The 16,070-nt window shown below is 37.1% G+C and overlaps 1 protein-coding gene and 1 long non-coding RNA gene across 6 annotated transcripts in view; both read right to left on the bottom strand.

Moving 5' to 3' along the window:
• The window catches only part of LOC5564255 (rhophilin-2), a 351,938-nt gene that overhangs the window by 193,769 nt on the left and 142,099 nt on the right, over positions 1 to 16,070 (bottom strand). The window lies entirely within an intron of this gene.
• Positions 1,939 to 3,708, bottom strand: LOC110674753. The gene is made up of 3 exons (XR_002499162.1): positions 3,249 to 3,708; positions 3,122 to 3,192; positions 1,939 to 3,066 (listed from the first exon to the last, which is right to left on the bottom strand). It is a non-coding gene; the product is annotated as an uncharacterized LOC110674753 (long non-coding RNA).

The following is a 16,070-nucleotide window of genomic DNA, read 5'->3' as shown; positions in this document are numbered from 1 at the left end:
GAAAAACATCTAGAAAAAAAATCGCTCAGAATCTCAGCAAGCTCAGAAATTTTCTTCCGAGAAATTGAGAAGTACCTTCCAAGAAGTTAGGAAGCTTCTCCTGTAGTATTGAAACACAGTGGAGAGCTTTAAGTGATTCGTTTTTTGTATTTGGCGTCTCGAGGATTAATGACTAAAGCTTTGATTACACAGTGCGTGCAATGCACGAACGTTCGCTCAAAAAAAATCGTTCGATATACGCGCGAACTGTTCGAGGTTCTGTATGAACGAACTGTTCGCCCATATATTGCAATTTCAGAAAAAATTTCCGTTTTACGGTCCAACGAAAAGCTACCGCAGCTGTCACATCACTGATTTGTACTGGTAAATCATCAGTAGGCTTCAATGATACCTTGGATACCGTCTTGATGATTGCTGTTTTTTGCTATTTTCCATACCGTTGTTTCTTTCAAGCATACTATGATTGAATTGTTTGCTTCAATGATAGAATGATTTCGAAGCCTGCGGTAGAACCATAGACTTAAAGAGTAAGACCTTGGACTGTCGAAGAAACGCCTTTAAATTTGGGGGACCAGTCGGGTACCCAGTAAAAACATTTTCAGTGTAGTTTTATTTCAGTGCACTTTGAGTTGTCTCTTTGACGTTTATTTTTTTGACGGTTCGTTGTCAAACTTCAAATATGTTTTGTTATTGTTTTATTTTCTTTTTCTCGTTTTTATTTTAAATGACGGAAAAATGTAAGTATTTTATGGACTTTCTTTATTAAATTCACTAATAATTATTCCAATTTGTTTCAATTACAGGTCGAAATCGACCCAACTCGTTCCTGGTGAAGCAAGACATGCCAAGGTCAAAATCCAGGACAAGGATGGAATCCTGCCAGATCAGCAGCAGCGTTTGAATTTAGCCGGCATGCAGAGCTTGAAAGTGGCCGCACCGTGTCCGACTGTTGTCGGCGCGGTATAAAGTTAGAATCAGTCTCGTCAATGTTGCATTTTTCTCAGAATCTATGCGAGAAACCAAACTTCGAAAGTTGCTTTCGATTCGCATCCGGATGCACCCTACTTCCGAAGTAAGGTATCTTGCATGGATACAGAGACAAAACCATTTTCGGCGAAATGTATTTTCTAACGATTGACCGAACATACAACACAACCTCCAGAAGGAGTCCACCCTCCACTAAGTGCTGCGCCTCCGCGGTGGTGTCAAGAAGCGCAGGAAGTTCTTCTCCACCTCCACCACAAGATCAAGCACTGCAGGAAGAAGGTCAAACGCGTCGTCCTCAAGTACTACAAGGTCGACGAAAACGGCTAGATCCACCGTCTGCGTCGTGAGTGCACCATCGAGACCTGCTGTGCCGGAGTCTTCATTGCCGCCCACGAAGATCATCACTACTGCGGCAAGCGCCACCTGAGACTGGTTTATTCCAAGCAGGAGGAAAAGTAAAAGATGGCAAGCCTTCGCTTTCGGGTGCTTTTTGCATTTACTAAGTAGGGGAAAAGCACTAATTTTTGACCTACAAGAAATCTGTGCCAATTTTCGGATTTTTATACAAAGTAGATCAAAATCGTATGAATGAGTCTAAAATTGGTGCTTTTCCACTAGCTACGCCCGTGAGGATCTTCTCTACACTCAAAAAAATCCAAACGTCATTGCTACGTGAAAAATCACGTAGATCATTCCAAATTCATTTTGCCTTCACTTCACCTGACTAAGATAAAGATCACTAAGCCATTCATAACCATCAAAGAGTGAATCGGTAATTGTTACTGAGGTTACCTATCGCACTTACATGAAATTCACGTAGGTGCCTAAGTTCATTTTGACATCTGCATATTGTACGTACATTCGGTGTTGAGCGCAAATCCTAAGATGGCGCCCGCTTGATTTTTGTAGAACTTCAGAAGCTGCTGAACTTTAAACCCTGTGTTAGATTGATTTTAAGGTAAATATGCTTTGAATACCGAAGAATCCCTGCATTACTTATTACTAACTTTATTGTTTGGGGCTCAATAATAAATGATTTTCCCACCAAATGCTCAACTCGCATAAATCAACTCATGTTCACGGTCCAACACAATTGGGTGATTGAGATTTGTAACATTTGAAAGTCCCTGCCCGGCTATGGCGCTCTTAAAGGATTTGAAATTCTCGCTCAGCCAATAGGTGGCCATAAACAATAAAGTAAACAAGCATAAGCATATTCATTCTCATCATCACAATCTATTTATGCTCAATAGGTCTCATATACTGTCCTACCTTATATATCAGGTACTACACCTGTGCCTTTCTCACATGCTGACGTTGCTGCACCGATGCTGTTGATGATGATGCACCTGCCGGGGCCCCGCATCGATGCGATGATGATGATATTCTTCTTCTCTCTTCTCAACTGGTTTTCAGAACGCGCTTTTCTCGAGCGGTCACTATTCGAGCAGATTCAACTGCACATGCACTCACACACTGCCACTAACTGCAAGCCGACCTCACTATGCGATGCATTCACCTGATACCACTTGCAACCGGGGATGCACGCCGACACACCGACGGTCCTGTCGGTCTTCACTACGCTGATCGCTCTCCGGCCACTTGTACTGTTCGACGCACACTCAAACGTTTCTCTCGCTCTTCAACACCGATCACTCCCTTCACTTGCGTGTGATCACGCTGATGTTCTAAACACAGTCACACCCTGTTGCTTCTCCCGCTCCCGTAGCTGCGTCGTTATCTTGCGGCTCGAGATTGCACGCTCGTCGAGAACTTTGACTTGGATGTTCGTGTGTGTGACTCGGTGACCGCCGTGCGACTCGATGGCGCTAATGGTGTTGGTGCGTGCTTGTTGCTCTCCCACACTCTTCGTAGTCGATGGCGATCACACTTGAAGAATCCGAACAAAAGGCCCTGTTTGACAAAACAGGAATTATAATCACATTCCAATTGGAATTTTTTGTTGAAATTACCTCCGTAGAGAGCCTTTCGATTTTCTCGTCTCAGTGATGCGAACCCTGGTAATTTCCAACCGGTTTGCCGATCTGTCCAAGTTAATTTGGCATTTGTTTCTGCTGGCTGAATTTAAACGCTATAGTTAGAAGTCCTATATGAGGAAATATGCTGCCATTACCTTAGATGAACGTCGTTCGGTTGCAAATCGAAGTGTTGGCTAGCACTACAACGAGTGCGTGTGGACGGGTTCTGTTGGTGAAAGGACATTATCGTCTAGGTTTCTTTGTAATATGACGCCATTTTACCTTTTGGAATACTGGTGAGCGTCGTTTCACCGTTTTCCATGCGGGTTGAGCGTGTCTTTCCGATTGATGGTCGAATCGGAGTCGTCGGACACCTGCTAGCATAAATGGTGATTTTAGCACTACGTCCAATTCTGGACTACGTCGTGACGAATTACCTGATGATTTTTCTTTGAGCCGAGATTTGATTTTTTCACACTCAATCTGTGCACTAGCTTCGCTAGTCATGCACCTCCCGTACGTCCACTTTTTAAGCCAGCAGAAAACGAATGATCAGCAACGTACAAGTTCGTGAGCTTAGTCGTCGTAAATGTTCGATTCTCTTTTTCGAGAGTGCGAGAGTTTTCGTGCAGTTTTGGCATGTGTAGAGTTGCTCTGACGGCAACAATCTTAATGATTTTCATGATGATGTGGCAGTGTTGCGTGCTGCAGTGATTTTATTATATTTCGTTGCAAACAATTTGTAACATACTTCATATTTTACACCTGATTTATAACCTCTACCAATTATAGCACGCGAAGGCTGCAACAAAACAGAACATACTCACAACATTTGGGAAACAAGATTCACAATGCTCAGATTGAATATAAAAATATCACAATCATTTAGATTTGTTCACATTTTCTAATTGGGAATTAGTTTTCTTCCAAAGCCTATTAGAGATAAGGTTGGTCTATTTTCTATTTAATTTAATGCAAAACCATCTAGGTCCTATTGAAACGCTACGTAAAGGCTACCGGAAAATCCACGTAGCTCTTACATGTAGCGCCGGTGGAATGGACGAAGTTCAAAAGTTCATGCGTTCATTCTGGGCTACCTATGATTAACGTAAGAGCTACGTGAAAAGTGCGATGGAAAAAAACCACGTATGTTTTCACGTAACAATGACGTTTGGATTATTTTGAGTGTAATGTTTAAGGATTATGAAAAAATAACGGGGTTCGATCCTCCACTTAAAAGCTTGATACGGCTTCACATTGCGTATTTACACCTAAAATAAAGAGAATCCAACAATTGTAGCAATCTGCTTGCATTGAATCCTGATGCCAAATTTTAGAGGATCCAGAGAAACCATCAGAGACTATTACGCGACTATTTTATAGGTTCTTCATAAATTTCTTCTCAGATTTATTGGAGGAAAATTGAGCTAGTAATTTCGTTAGGTTTCTCCTGGCAAACTAACTAGGAGATCTTCAGTGATTCGTCGAATGTTATTTCAAGGGATGTTTGGAATAAAATGACCAGACGTCCCGTATTTTGACCATTTGTTTCGCGCCAAAAAGTGGGAATGTCCCGCTTTTCACTTGAATCATCAAAATGTCCCATATTTTCAGAGCTATTATTATTATTCCCTATTTTTTATACTCAACGGTTGTCAATTAGAGAAAATGGAATAAACAATTCATTTGGAGAAATTGTATTAATACTATGCATTTCCAAAATTTTGAACAATACGTCTCATTTATGTTATCACTTCACTGTTACACTAGACTCGAGTCGAGTCTAGTACACGACACTGAAGACGGCCTTATAGTTGAGGTCGAAATACACGTATCTGCCAAAGGATACAAACTCTAGAATTAAATGGTATAGTACTAAATTCGTTTTTTTTTCATCTACTTACTTAATGTTACTATATTAACTATATATCAATGAGATGAGATATTTCTCGAGAAGGAACTTTTCAAGGACATCATACTATTCCTATAACAATAGGATTTCGATGAGGAATAATTTTATTTATTATTTCTGTAGTATTTTTCTTTATTTAATTTTTCTGAGCTTTCTTCCATAGTAGTTTATTTCCAACAATTGAAATATAGGTATATAGTAACATATAGGTATATAGGACATTTCGTCGAATGACATTTAGTCGAAAGTACATTTGGTCGAAAGGACATTTGGTCGAATGGCTTTGAAAAATGTATTTTGGTCGAATTGACTGAAATATTTAGCTCTAGTGAATTTATTATTCTTTTAAAATATTATCATTCTTTGAAAAACTACTCAACAAGTTATGTTTTTACAAAACGATGTGAACATAATGTTTTATTCATTTATTATTCTTTTGAAATATCATCAATCTTCGTAATGAAGATCAGCTTATCTGATGGAAGCATTCGTAGAGAGTGCTCGATATCTTTCTTTGAATTCCGGGTCTTGCAGCTCACGGACGTGGGTAAGAATTTTGAATGCGGAAATCAGAACTCTACTTATGGCCAATTGGCTTATTGTGACTTCCAGCTTAATAACATTCCTCAAGCAAATATATGGTTTTGCTGACAGTGTTGGTGACCTCGGGTGAACAACAGAATTTGCAGTAGAAGCTTTTGATTATTAAAAATGAAAACTATGCTAATCCTATGTATCGGGTAAGGGAAGACGAGTTGACTGAGGTGAAAAACGTTGTCTTGTTTCCATTTAAGATCAGTTTATCTCGAATCTCATGCCTGAACAAAAAATCAGCATGAAACATGAAACACGCAAGAGGTAGATTTATACCTTAGAAGAGCGTCCAACAAATTGAATATCAAAGTTTTGCTAATCGCATAAAGATTGTTGGTAACATGACTGATACTTTTTCAATTATTCAATCACTCTTGGATTAGCGACAAAATGCTACATATTATTTAGACTCGAGCACTATTTTTATTACGAAATGTCGGTTTGACCAAATATCATTTTCTATCTTTTTGAACTAAACCTTTTCGACCAAATGTCCATTCGACGAAATGTTTGTTCGACCAAATGTACTTTCGACCAAACGTCATTCGACTAAATGTCATTCGACCAAATGTCTTTCGACCAAATGTCATAGATTCCAAGGACCATTATATTATTATTATTATTAATTATAAGAATTATTATTATTTTTTTTTACTATTACAATTATTGCTTGAGTGAAGAACTAGCCGGATCTGTTAAAATTCACATAGGTAAAGACAAAAAATATTTCAATTAGGGGTCGTCCATAAATGACGTAGCTTTTTAGGAGGGAGGGGGGCTTAACGAATTTGTGACAATGTGTGACGAGGGGGAGGGAGGGGTCCTAGCTAGTGGACGTAGCATTTTGAATCACGTCGGTAATATGAGGGGCGCTGATAAAAATGACATACATTTTTTTTATCAAACTTCTTTTTTTTATGTTTGACTTATAAAGCTGGGTTATAAAATGATGATTCAGCTTCAAAATATTCGTATGACAAGATTGAAATAGTTCTAAGAAATTTTAGATTTTCTCGATAAGTGCAATCAAACAGATTTTTTAAATGTTATATATTTACAACATTCGTGTCTTAATAAATTGATTTATAAATAAACAAATAAAACGTTAAAAAAATTAAAATCAACATTGTTTTAGTTTTATTCATATTTTCTGTTAGAGCTTATTTCTTTAAAAAAAAAAACATATGTTCGTTTTGGCACATATCACATTAAAACAAGATATTTATTCCGTGAATAATGCTTTAAATGTTGCAGAAGATCTCCACCCAATCATTTCATCGATTTGTTTTGATATATCAATGCTCAACTTGATGGAAAAGCCCGGACAACAGATTCGGGAGTTATCGAAATTGTGCTACCATTAAATTTTCTTAATAACTCGATAACTTGATAGAATATTTTTTATTAGTATTTAATTAAAACATCACATTGAAATAATTAATCGATAACTAGCTTATTCTTATTTTTATTTTATTTATTGGATTATAACATGAATGAAATCAAGAAGCTTAGGAATGAAATAAATAAAAATGAAGCGATTTATTGCAATTAGTTTCGGCCTAGTCTTAGGTGAAATTCATCCATGTTTTGGGATAATAGTTAATTATAACATTTTATTTGCATTTAAAAATATACTGATAAATCTGATAGAGAGGAGACAGCTGGCTTAGATTGCGAACTCCCAAGAGTCAAGGGAACCCGTCACCAACTGTCACTGGAAAACCGTACATTCGAAGGGCAGGCGTAAAAAACCGTCAACGGCTGGGACAATATTTTCACTGTAAAACTAAAATTTTTATTTTATAAATATTAAACAACACAACAATTTCCCGAACTTCTTTAAATATATTTAAAAATAATATTATTCTTACTAAAATAATTTCTTATAATATATCTATATAAATAAAAATGGAATGGTGTTTGTATGTCACGAAATGGCTTACGAACGGGTCAACAGATTTGAATGATTCCTTCTCCGTTTTGTTAGTCAAGGGTTCCGACGTGTTCGTGTGTATAACAATCTCAGGATATTCACCGGGAAAATTGAAAAAATGAGCATGAACGAAACTGTCATTTTGTATGGGACGATTAATAGCGTTTTTCAACAGCCTACTTGATGGCAATACGAAGTTTGCCGGGACCACTAGTAACTTAATAAATATTTTTTTTGAATGACTAGGTATTTTGAAATACTTGAACATATAATGAATTATTTTTTAATTGATTATGCAATATTTGACCCCCAAAATACTCACTTAATCCTTGATCAAATATCTTATAAGAATGTATTCCTAAAATAATGGTCACTCTACTACTCCTAAGAAATCAATGGTATAAATCATATACTTCCAGAAAAATAATCTAAAATTATAATATAATAAAGACTTATTTTTTCAATAATAAAAATATTTAACAATTAAATGGTACAGTACTAAATTCGGTTTATTTCATCTACTTATAGGTATTCTACTAAACAGCTCGAACATTTATTATTGATCCTAATGTTTTATTGGGATTCTGTTTTGAATAAATCCGTAAGCACTTGAAAGGATTTTTTCAAAACTACATTTTGTTGAAACTTTCTTAGAATATTTTAAAGGAGTTTGGCCTTCGACTCATCTTCTCAAAACTGCCTTAGAGATTCCTTGAGAAATTCTTTAAATTTCACTTCTGAATTTTTAGCAAATTTGCTAAGATTATTAAAAGATTCTTACAGGAATCATCTCACGAGATTTTTCCATAATTCGACCAGGAATTAAGATTTTATGCATTTAATCATCCCATAGGCATATGAATAATTTCAGATATTAATTCACGACTTCATCAAATGTCATTTATAAATACCACTGAGAACACAAAAAAAAACAAAACTAAAGAAAGTTTCTTTAAATATAACATTTTGGTTTTCATACTATAAGATTTTTTTCACAACAATTCCTGGTTAAATTCTTAGTGAAATACCTGTAAAATTTCTGAAGTAATTCTATAAAAATCTTAAAAGCACTTCTGTAAGAATTTCAAAATATTCAAAAACATTTTTATTTGAGAATAAAATTTTGATGGTTGCTCTTCTCTCTTCTGATAAACAAAAAACCTGGCTACGCTCATGTCCCTCGCCCCCTTAAAAGTCTATGTAGGTTGTAAACGTGGTTCATAAACAAATATTAACACGTCAAAATTTGAAAAACAAAAAATAAAAAATATGACCCGTTTTTGTCAGGTTCCCCATTTGGCTGCTTAAAATTCATCGAGGGGCTGACAAAATCGGGTCCCTACTGTATAAGATAACATAACTGTTTCTTAATTTAAATCCTTTGAATAAAATCCAGATAAAAAAGATATTCCACATAGAGCTAAATTAGCAATATTAAAACAACTACATGTTAATCGTATACTTGTACTCAATCTTCCTATAAACCGAATTTCTTAAGAATTTCATGTATTATGAATAATTACCACAGCACATATAAATAATGAAGCCTTAAATAATGCATGTGTTAATAAATGAAAAAAAAACTAATTATTAATAATAACCGACTGATAAAATGAAAATAATTGTTGTATTAGTATAACTAAAAAGAACTGTCGATGATCTAAAGAAGTTAAAATCCCCAATTCAAATATAATCCTAATTATTGTTAATATTAATGAAACCAGTACAAGTTGAAAAAATAACCCAAGTTTTTAAGAAAAAAACATTTCTTGTGAAACTACCAAAAACATTTCAAACCCTAGAACACCCTAGGCTACCAACCCTAGAGACTAACCCACCATAAGCTCTCTTGACGCGAGTTCACAACTTCGTTCTGAATGAACGGATAGTTTTAATTATTTTTTTTTTTTTCAAACATCTCATTCATTTGTTATAACGATTTTTGCTTGAACTTATTAATGATTTTATTTGACATTTGTTCCAATGTTTCAACTTTGGATATTCTATGTAACTCATTGGTACTATACCAGGGAAGATGCTTCAGAATCATTTAAAATTTTATTTTGAATTCTCTGCAGAGCTTTCTGCAGGTAACTCAGGTAAGTCAGATGTGAAAATATTTGGGTTTATTCTACGACTGGCGTGAGGTGACAATTGTCGGTCTCGTATAGCGAGGTGACAATTCTCGACTCGAGTGAAGTGACTCGCCGTGCAAATCAAATGGAGAGTCATTTCACTCGAGTCGAGAATTGTCACCTCGCTATACGACACCGACAATTGTCACCTCACGCCAGTCGTAGAATAAACCCAATTGTATAATATTGGTCCCAAAATGCTGCCTTGAGGAACACCAGCTCTTACAGGAAGTCTTCAGGTGACTTAGTCATTTGAGAGACCTTTCAAGACGACTTTGAACAAACGTTCAGTTTTGTCGTCATAAGTAAAAAATTGAAACCTTGATTCCTCTAATGGAGTTCAACATCTCCTGCCTAAATCCCCCAAATTCGGAACAACTGACCACGATAGGCGGCACTCTCTGCTTCCTCACTTGAATCAAAGAGCCTGGGATAGAGGCTGCTTCGATTTGGTGTTCGGAAAATTTGTCTAGAGCATCGAACTGATTGCTCATTTCGATACAATTATTCATTTCACCCTTGGAAGAAAGTTCGCATTCCGGGGAAACGTCCTTTCTTCCATTTTTGCCACGTTTAGTAACAGTTTTAAAACCCACTTTTTTGGAAGGAAGTTGTGAATTCAGAGATTCACCCTTCCTTTTGTTTGTTGTTGATACCATGTTTAATTAACGATCAACGCTCCGTCATCGTAATCATCGTCATCATCGAAACTTGAAAAGCAGTTTTTCTGTTCAAAACTAAAAATTATTCGATGAAAATGTGTTCACTGTGTTTTGGTAGGGGAACAGAATACAGTGAACACATTTTCCTGTAAATTTTCTTGATTTTGAACGAAAAAACTGCTTTTGAAAATTTCGAAATCAATGACGGATCTTGCCTCCTTAATAAACGAAAGAAGACGTGACCTTCGAGAGGTTTTTTTTCCCAAGACGGTGTCCAAGAAGGATTACCACCGCTAGCTTTCGCCAACGGGTCCAACGAAAAATCGAAGGCACGGGTCCAAACAAGGATCGTAAAGGGATCAATAGTAGAAAAAGTAGCACTGAAAAGTACTGTTTTATTGCTTTAGGTAGTTTTTAAAATAAACTTCCAAGAGCAGAGAGAATTCGAGTACGCACAGCACAAAGGTACGATGCGCACTGATAACCGACTGATAACATTCTTATTATCGCTCGCCTTCGTACCAGCCATCATCCGCCATTTTACGGTGCACGTTGACCACTTCTGTGATGTCCAGATCCAGTTCGTCCGGTTGCAGTGCCTTGATAGGGATGGATGACCACCACCTCGGGGCAGTCCCACTGCTCGTAGATCTTCTCGTCGGGATTTTCCGAGGACAAGGGTTCCGTCACCTTGAGCCAACGCTCGCGTTCCTTTTCCGACGGACAACTGATGATCATTTCGATAGGTTTTCCCTCGTGGTTCTCCAGCAGCGTCATTATGATCAGGTGCGTTCTGATGGCTTGCATCTCCTTGGTCGGCAGCTGAGGCACAATATCTCCGGAGTTGACCGTCAGGCAGGGTACGTGGACAGTAGTCCGTGACTAGGAGGGTTTCGTCGCCCTTCTTCTTGGTCAGCTCGATAAAATCTGGTGAATAGAAACGCGTAGATGCTGCTCTTGCTGAACTTTTCGCCGAAGGTGAGTTTGGCGTCGTCGCCGCGCCACAGCAAGTGTACCAGTTCGTCCTTCTTCTCCAGCTTACGAATCACGCTGCCTGGTGAACCGATTCCACAAGGGACGATAGCGCGTGGCCGGATGTGCGACGGGAATTCAATCTGCCGCGAAATCATCTCCATCTCGTACATCTGTTCGCTACGATGGGCCGCAGCGTTGCACAGTTTCAGGATCTGGTTGATTATTACGAAGGTCTTTTCCCAGCTGATGAACTCGTCGTCGTCCGGTTTGAGTCGTTGAAGGACGGCGTCCAGCAGGAGGCGCATCCGTGTTATCCGCTGCATCGGAAGCATCAGAAAGGATGACAGACTGAGGCCACAGCAAATAGGGTCCGATTCCAACTCCAGCAGCGTTTTGGTGAACTCAGTTTTGTTCGCCTTGAGGTTCTTTAGAGTGCGATCGATCTTCGCTTGGTGCTCGCAGTAGTTAACGTACACGTGGAAGTGTTTCTTGGCGTACTTGTACCTAGATAATGTGACTGAGGCCCAGGAGCATGATGTTGTCCTGCCGGCAGTTTTCTAGATCGCAGAGTAACCGATTGGCGAAGAGCGTCTTGCGCTCGGAGGACGTTAGCACCTTGACGTCCCGGAAGGCCGGATGAATATGTTGAAGATACTTTACTGTTTACTGGGGAACTTCGGTGACCGAGTCGGTAATAAAATCACTTTCGTCATCAACAACAACTGTTGATGCAAACAACAAAAACAAAACCGATCGAAAAAAGGAACAAACAAAAATTATGTAACTGTGGAAAACGTCAAATGAGCGTGGGTACCGTGGGTCGTTCACATTCTACAAACCGTTCGCCCGAAAAAATCGAGAGTTTCATATTGATTGATGGTAGAACTTTGACAGCTGCGGTAGAACTCGGCGGCTACCGCAAACCGGAAAATTTTCTTAATAACCGTAATGGACCGATGCACTGGTTCACTATCTGACGTTTGAGCGGTGCCGTGATATTTACGTGACCATGGCAACAAGTGAATTCGGCACCGCTCAAACGTCAAATTCGTGAACTCGTGCACAGGTCCATGGACCAATGCTCGAGTTCATTATTTGACGTTTGAGCGGTGCCGTGTTATTTATGTAACCATGGCAACAAGTGAATTTGGCACCGCTCAAACGTCAGATTAGTGAATTCGTGCATTGGTCCATATTACACGGTTCGAACAAACACGTCTGTGGTTCAATGACTGATGGTCAAAGCAACCAATGTGTGTATTTATTGTTCATCAAAATGTCACTTCACTTGAATGCTGTTGCTGTATTCAGAGTATTTTATTTACAAACTATTTCTTTCAACTAATTTTTCTTTACTTTAAGGCATTCTAGGAGACAGGATTCAGGATTGTCTTTAAGAGTGACATAATAAAAATGTCGAAGAAATCCTACAGAAAATTCGTTGAAAAATCAAGATCTATATGATTTTAGAAAAACCTTCAGGATATCTTCCAACCAATGTTGCAGTGATTCCTCCCGATACCCATCTACTGACTCCATTTGAAATATCTCCAGCGTTCCAGTTTGCTTTTAAGAAGTATAGTTGAGATTTTTTATAATTTTATATGAATCTACCCAACATACCGTCCGAAATTTAATCGATAAATCCTCAAGACTCAGGGGTCTATTTTATAAGTCGAGTCGATCAAATCGACTCGACTGGAATCACTGTCGACCGAAATATTCGCTCGACTCAGCTCTGCCACTCGAGTTTTTCGACAGTTGTCACTCTATGTGACTGGATTAATATGGGAGTCGACGGATGACATCTGAAATATGCATGTTTGCTTTGATCGACAATGAATACAGACGAGTCACATGAATCTGCTCGATTTACAAAATAGGCCCCTCAATCTAAAAATATGTTCAACGGGTTCTACAATTTATGGCCGTCACTTCCAGAAGTGACCTCACAGATTCATCCTGATGTTTATAAGACAATAACCTTGAAAAACATATAACATTTCATTCGAGGTTTGAAATGACATATTTCTGCAAATTTACGAAAGGACCTTGTTTCGTTTTTCATCTATAGAAAATTTTATAATCTATAGAAAAGTTACACTAGTAAATCTTTAAGGTATTGCTACATCGCATTTCTATAAAATTATTTAAAATAATTTTCTCCCTTTCACTCTACCATGAAATTAGTAAACAACAAGGCCAGTAAACGTCAAAATCCCAAACATAATCAAAACAGTGCAGAACCCCATTCTCCAATGCTTTTCGCTGTTGTTTATATCGTTCCTTTTGAAATTTCTCTTATTTTTTTTTCAAGAATTTGTAAGAACATTTTTTACAATTATCATAGGGTTTTCAACAGAAAAACTCCTTTAGGATTTTATTCAACGATAACCACTCAGGCTATTGATCAAAAACATCTAAAAGGGTTTTTCTTAGAATGTGACTTCTCTAAGAATTTTTTTTTGATTACTCATTTTTCTTTTTGTCAATTTAAAATGTCTTGAGTTAATTTATTTTTAAAAGTACCATGACCCCACAGTTATGGATCAAATAGTGTGGAGTCCTTTGGTTAGTAAACTGTTTTGAGTGTAATATTTACATAGGATTGCATAAAAATTAAAAATTGTATCGGTTTCTGAAAACCATATTATGGATCAATTTGGGACATATTACGGATCAGTGCGGAAAATTAAGAGGTTTTCAACTCAATGCATCTGTATTGCTTAATTTAGCGAAAGTTAACAATGTGTCACATATTACTGCTAAAAATAGCATTGTTAGAACTGGAAACAAGGGTAAAATGCCTTTTTTGTAACACTGCAATGCAGTAACTGAGACATGAAGTGTTTTCGTTCCACACCAAGTTTTCCACACATTTTTGTCTGCTAAAAAATTAAATTTACAAACCTTGATGTTTTATTAGTTTTATCCTTAGTGCTATTTTCTGAAAATGTCAAATCCAATTCTTAGAATGGCAGAAATCTACATTCTTTGGAGGTGATCCATAACCATGGTAAACAATCATTTTCTGGTCCATATTATGGATCACTAGTTAGAAGTGCTAATATTTGGTATTTAGAATCAATAATCAAGTAAAATGTTTTCCAAAGATGAATTCATACTAAATCGAAGCGAACAAGCATGTTTTATGCTATAACATTTGAATTTTACCACCTGTGGGAGCTTATGAATGCTGACGGCACTTCTTACAGGAAACGACCATATAATGATAGCTGTGTGGTACCAACTAAACATTTGTCAAATACACCTAATATTTGCTTAACATTACAAATAGTAGAAGACAAATAGTATGACATAGGAAAAATATGTTTTACGTCAACGTTTGTGTTTTGAGCGAGTTATCCGATGTTGAACGCCAAAGTGATCCGTAACTGTGTGGGCATGGTATTTGGAATAGAGAATTAAACATTATTCTTCTTCTTATTATTGGCACTACGTCCTCACTGGGACAGAGCCTGCTCCTCAGCTTAGTGTTTAATGAGCACCTCCACAGTTTTTTTTTGCCAAAGTTAACATTTTCGTATGCATTTGTATATCGTGTGGTAAGTACGATGATACTCTATGCCCAGGGAAGTCAAGAAAATTTCCATTACGAAAAGGTCCTGGACCGATTCAGCATGGTTTTGCTCAGTAGACGCGCTCTTACCACTCGGCTAAGGAATGCCCCAGAATTAAACTTTACAACTCAGACATGAGGCAGGATCCGTAGTTAATTTCAGAAGTTTCAAAAGCATTTTTTTTTTCGAGTGAAATCGACAGCATTCACTTGAAAGTGTGTTCACTGTCTCCTATTCTCTTCAACTGAAACACAGTGAACACATCTTCAGCGAAAAGAAAAATCAGTTTTAAGCAAAGAAACTGCTTTTGAAGCTTGACATTACAATGAAGAACTCTTGAACGAAACCAGATTACAAAGTTTATAAAGACAATATCTTCAAAACACTTCTTCATGTATTCCTAAAAGTATTTCTTCTGATTCCAAAAAAATACTACGTTAAATTTTCAACATGTATTTCCACAGATAAATCCACTATTGTTTCCTGAAATTCCTCATTGAATAAATGCTTCCAGCAATTCCATAACCAATTGCTCGGTATTGAGACAGACTGGTCCAAATGTTTTTGATGGTTTCAGGAAAACGTTCCCAAGGTATTCAACATATCAAAATATTCGCATTATTTGCCGTAGTAATGGGGCTATTTGATGATACATCTGTATAGAAATAGGATCAGGAAAATTAGAATTGATGGAGTCCTTAACGTATTTTTAGGACGCCAAAATATCATCTAGTCCAGCCGTCTGAACACCAACCAATTGTTCTATACATTCCTCAACGATTTTTTTTTATATAGAATCTCAAGATTCTCAAAGATTTTCTGGCTCATATGAATAATTGTCTGCCCTAGGACATTTAAATAAAAAAAAATCAAGAATTTTATTTAACATTTATTTTTTTAGAGAATTTTACAGGTGAGGCGTTCTTACATCCAGAATTGTTCTCTGCTCTTGCTGGGAGTGTGCTGATAAAAACTTGTATGAATCCATAGAAAAAACATACTTTTGTAAATTCCTTAAACAATTTGCAAACGTAATCGGGTGAAAAAATTCACTGAAGGACCCATAATGACTTTCGTGAGTTATTCTAATAGAAATCAGTTGAGAAAAACCAAGAAGAAATTCTGGTAGAACTTCTGAACAAAACTTGGATAAATTACTAAAAGAATTTGAAAAATTCCCTGTTTTGATTCATAATGGAAATCCTGAATAAGAGGATTCCTGAAGGTAAATCGGAAAAAAATCCTGGAGGATCTATTGAAGAGAAATTTGGAAAAATTCCTTTAAACTTATTGGGGAACGGGATGACTTACA

This window comes from Aedes aegypti, chromosome 1 (assembly GCF_002204515.2).
Source record: "Aedes aegypti strain LVP_AGWG chromosome 1, AaegL5.0 Primary Assembly, whole genome shotgun sequence".
NCBI classification, from domain to species: Eukaryota; Metazoa; Arthropoda; class Insecta; order Diptera; family Culicidae; genus Aedes; species Aedes aegypti.
The sequence above is the reverse complement of the archived record's forward strand: the minus strand, read 5'-3'. Positions and strand labels throughout refer to the sequence as shown.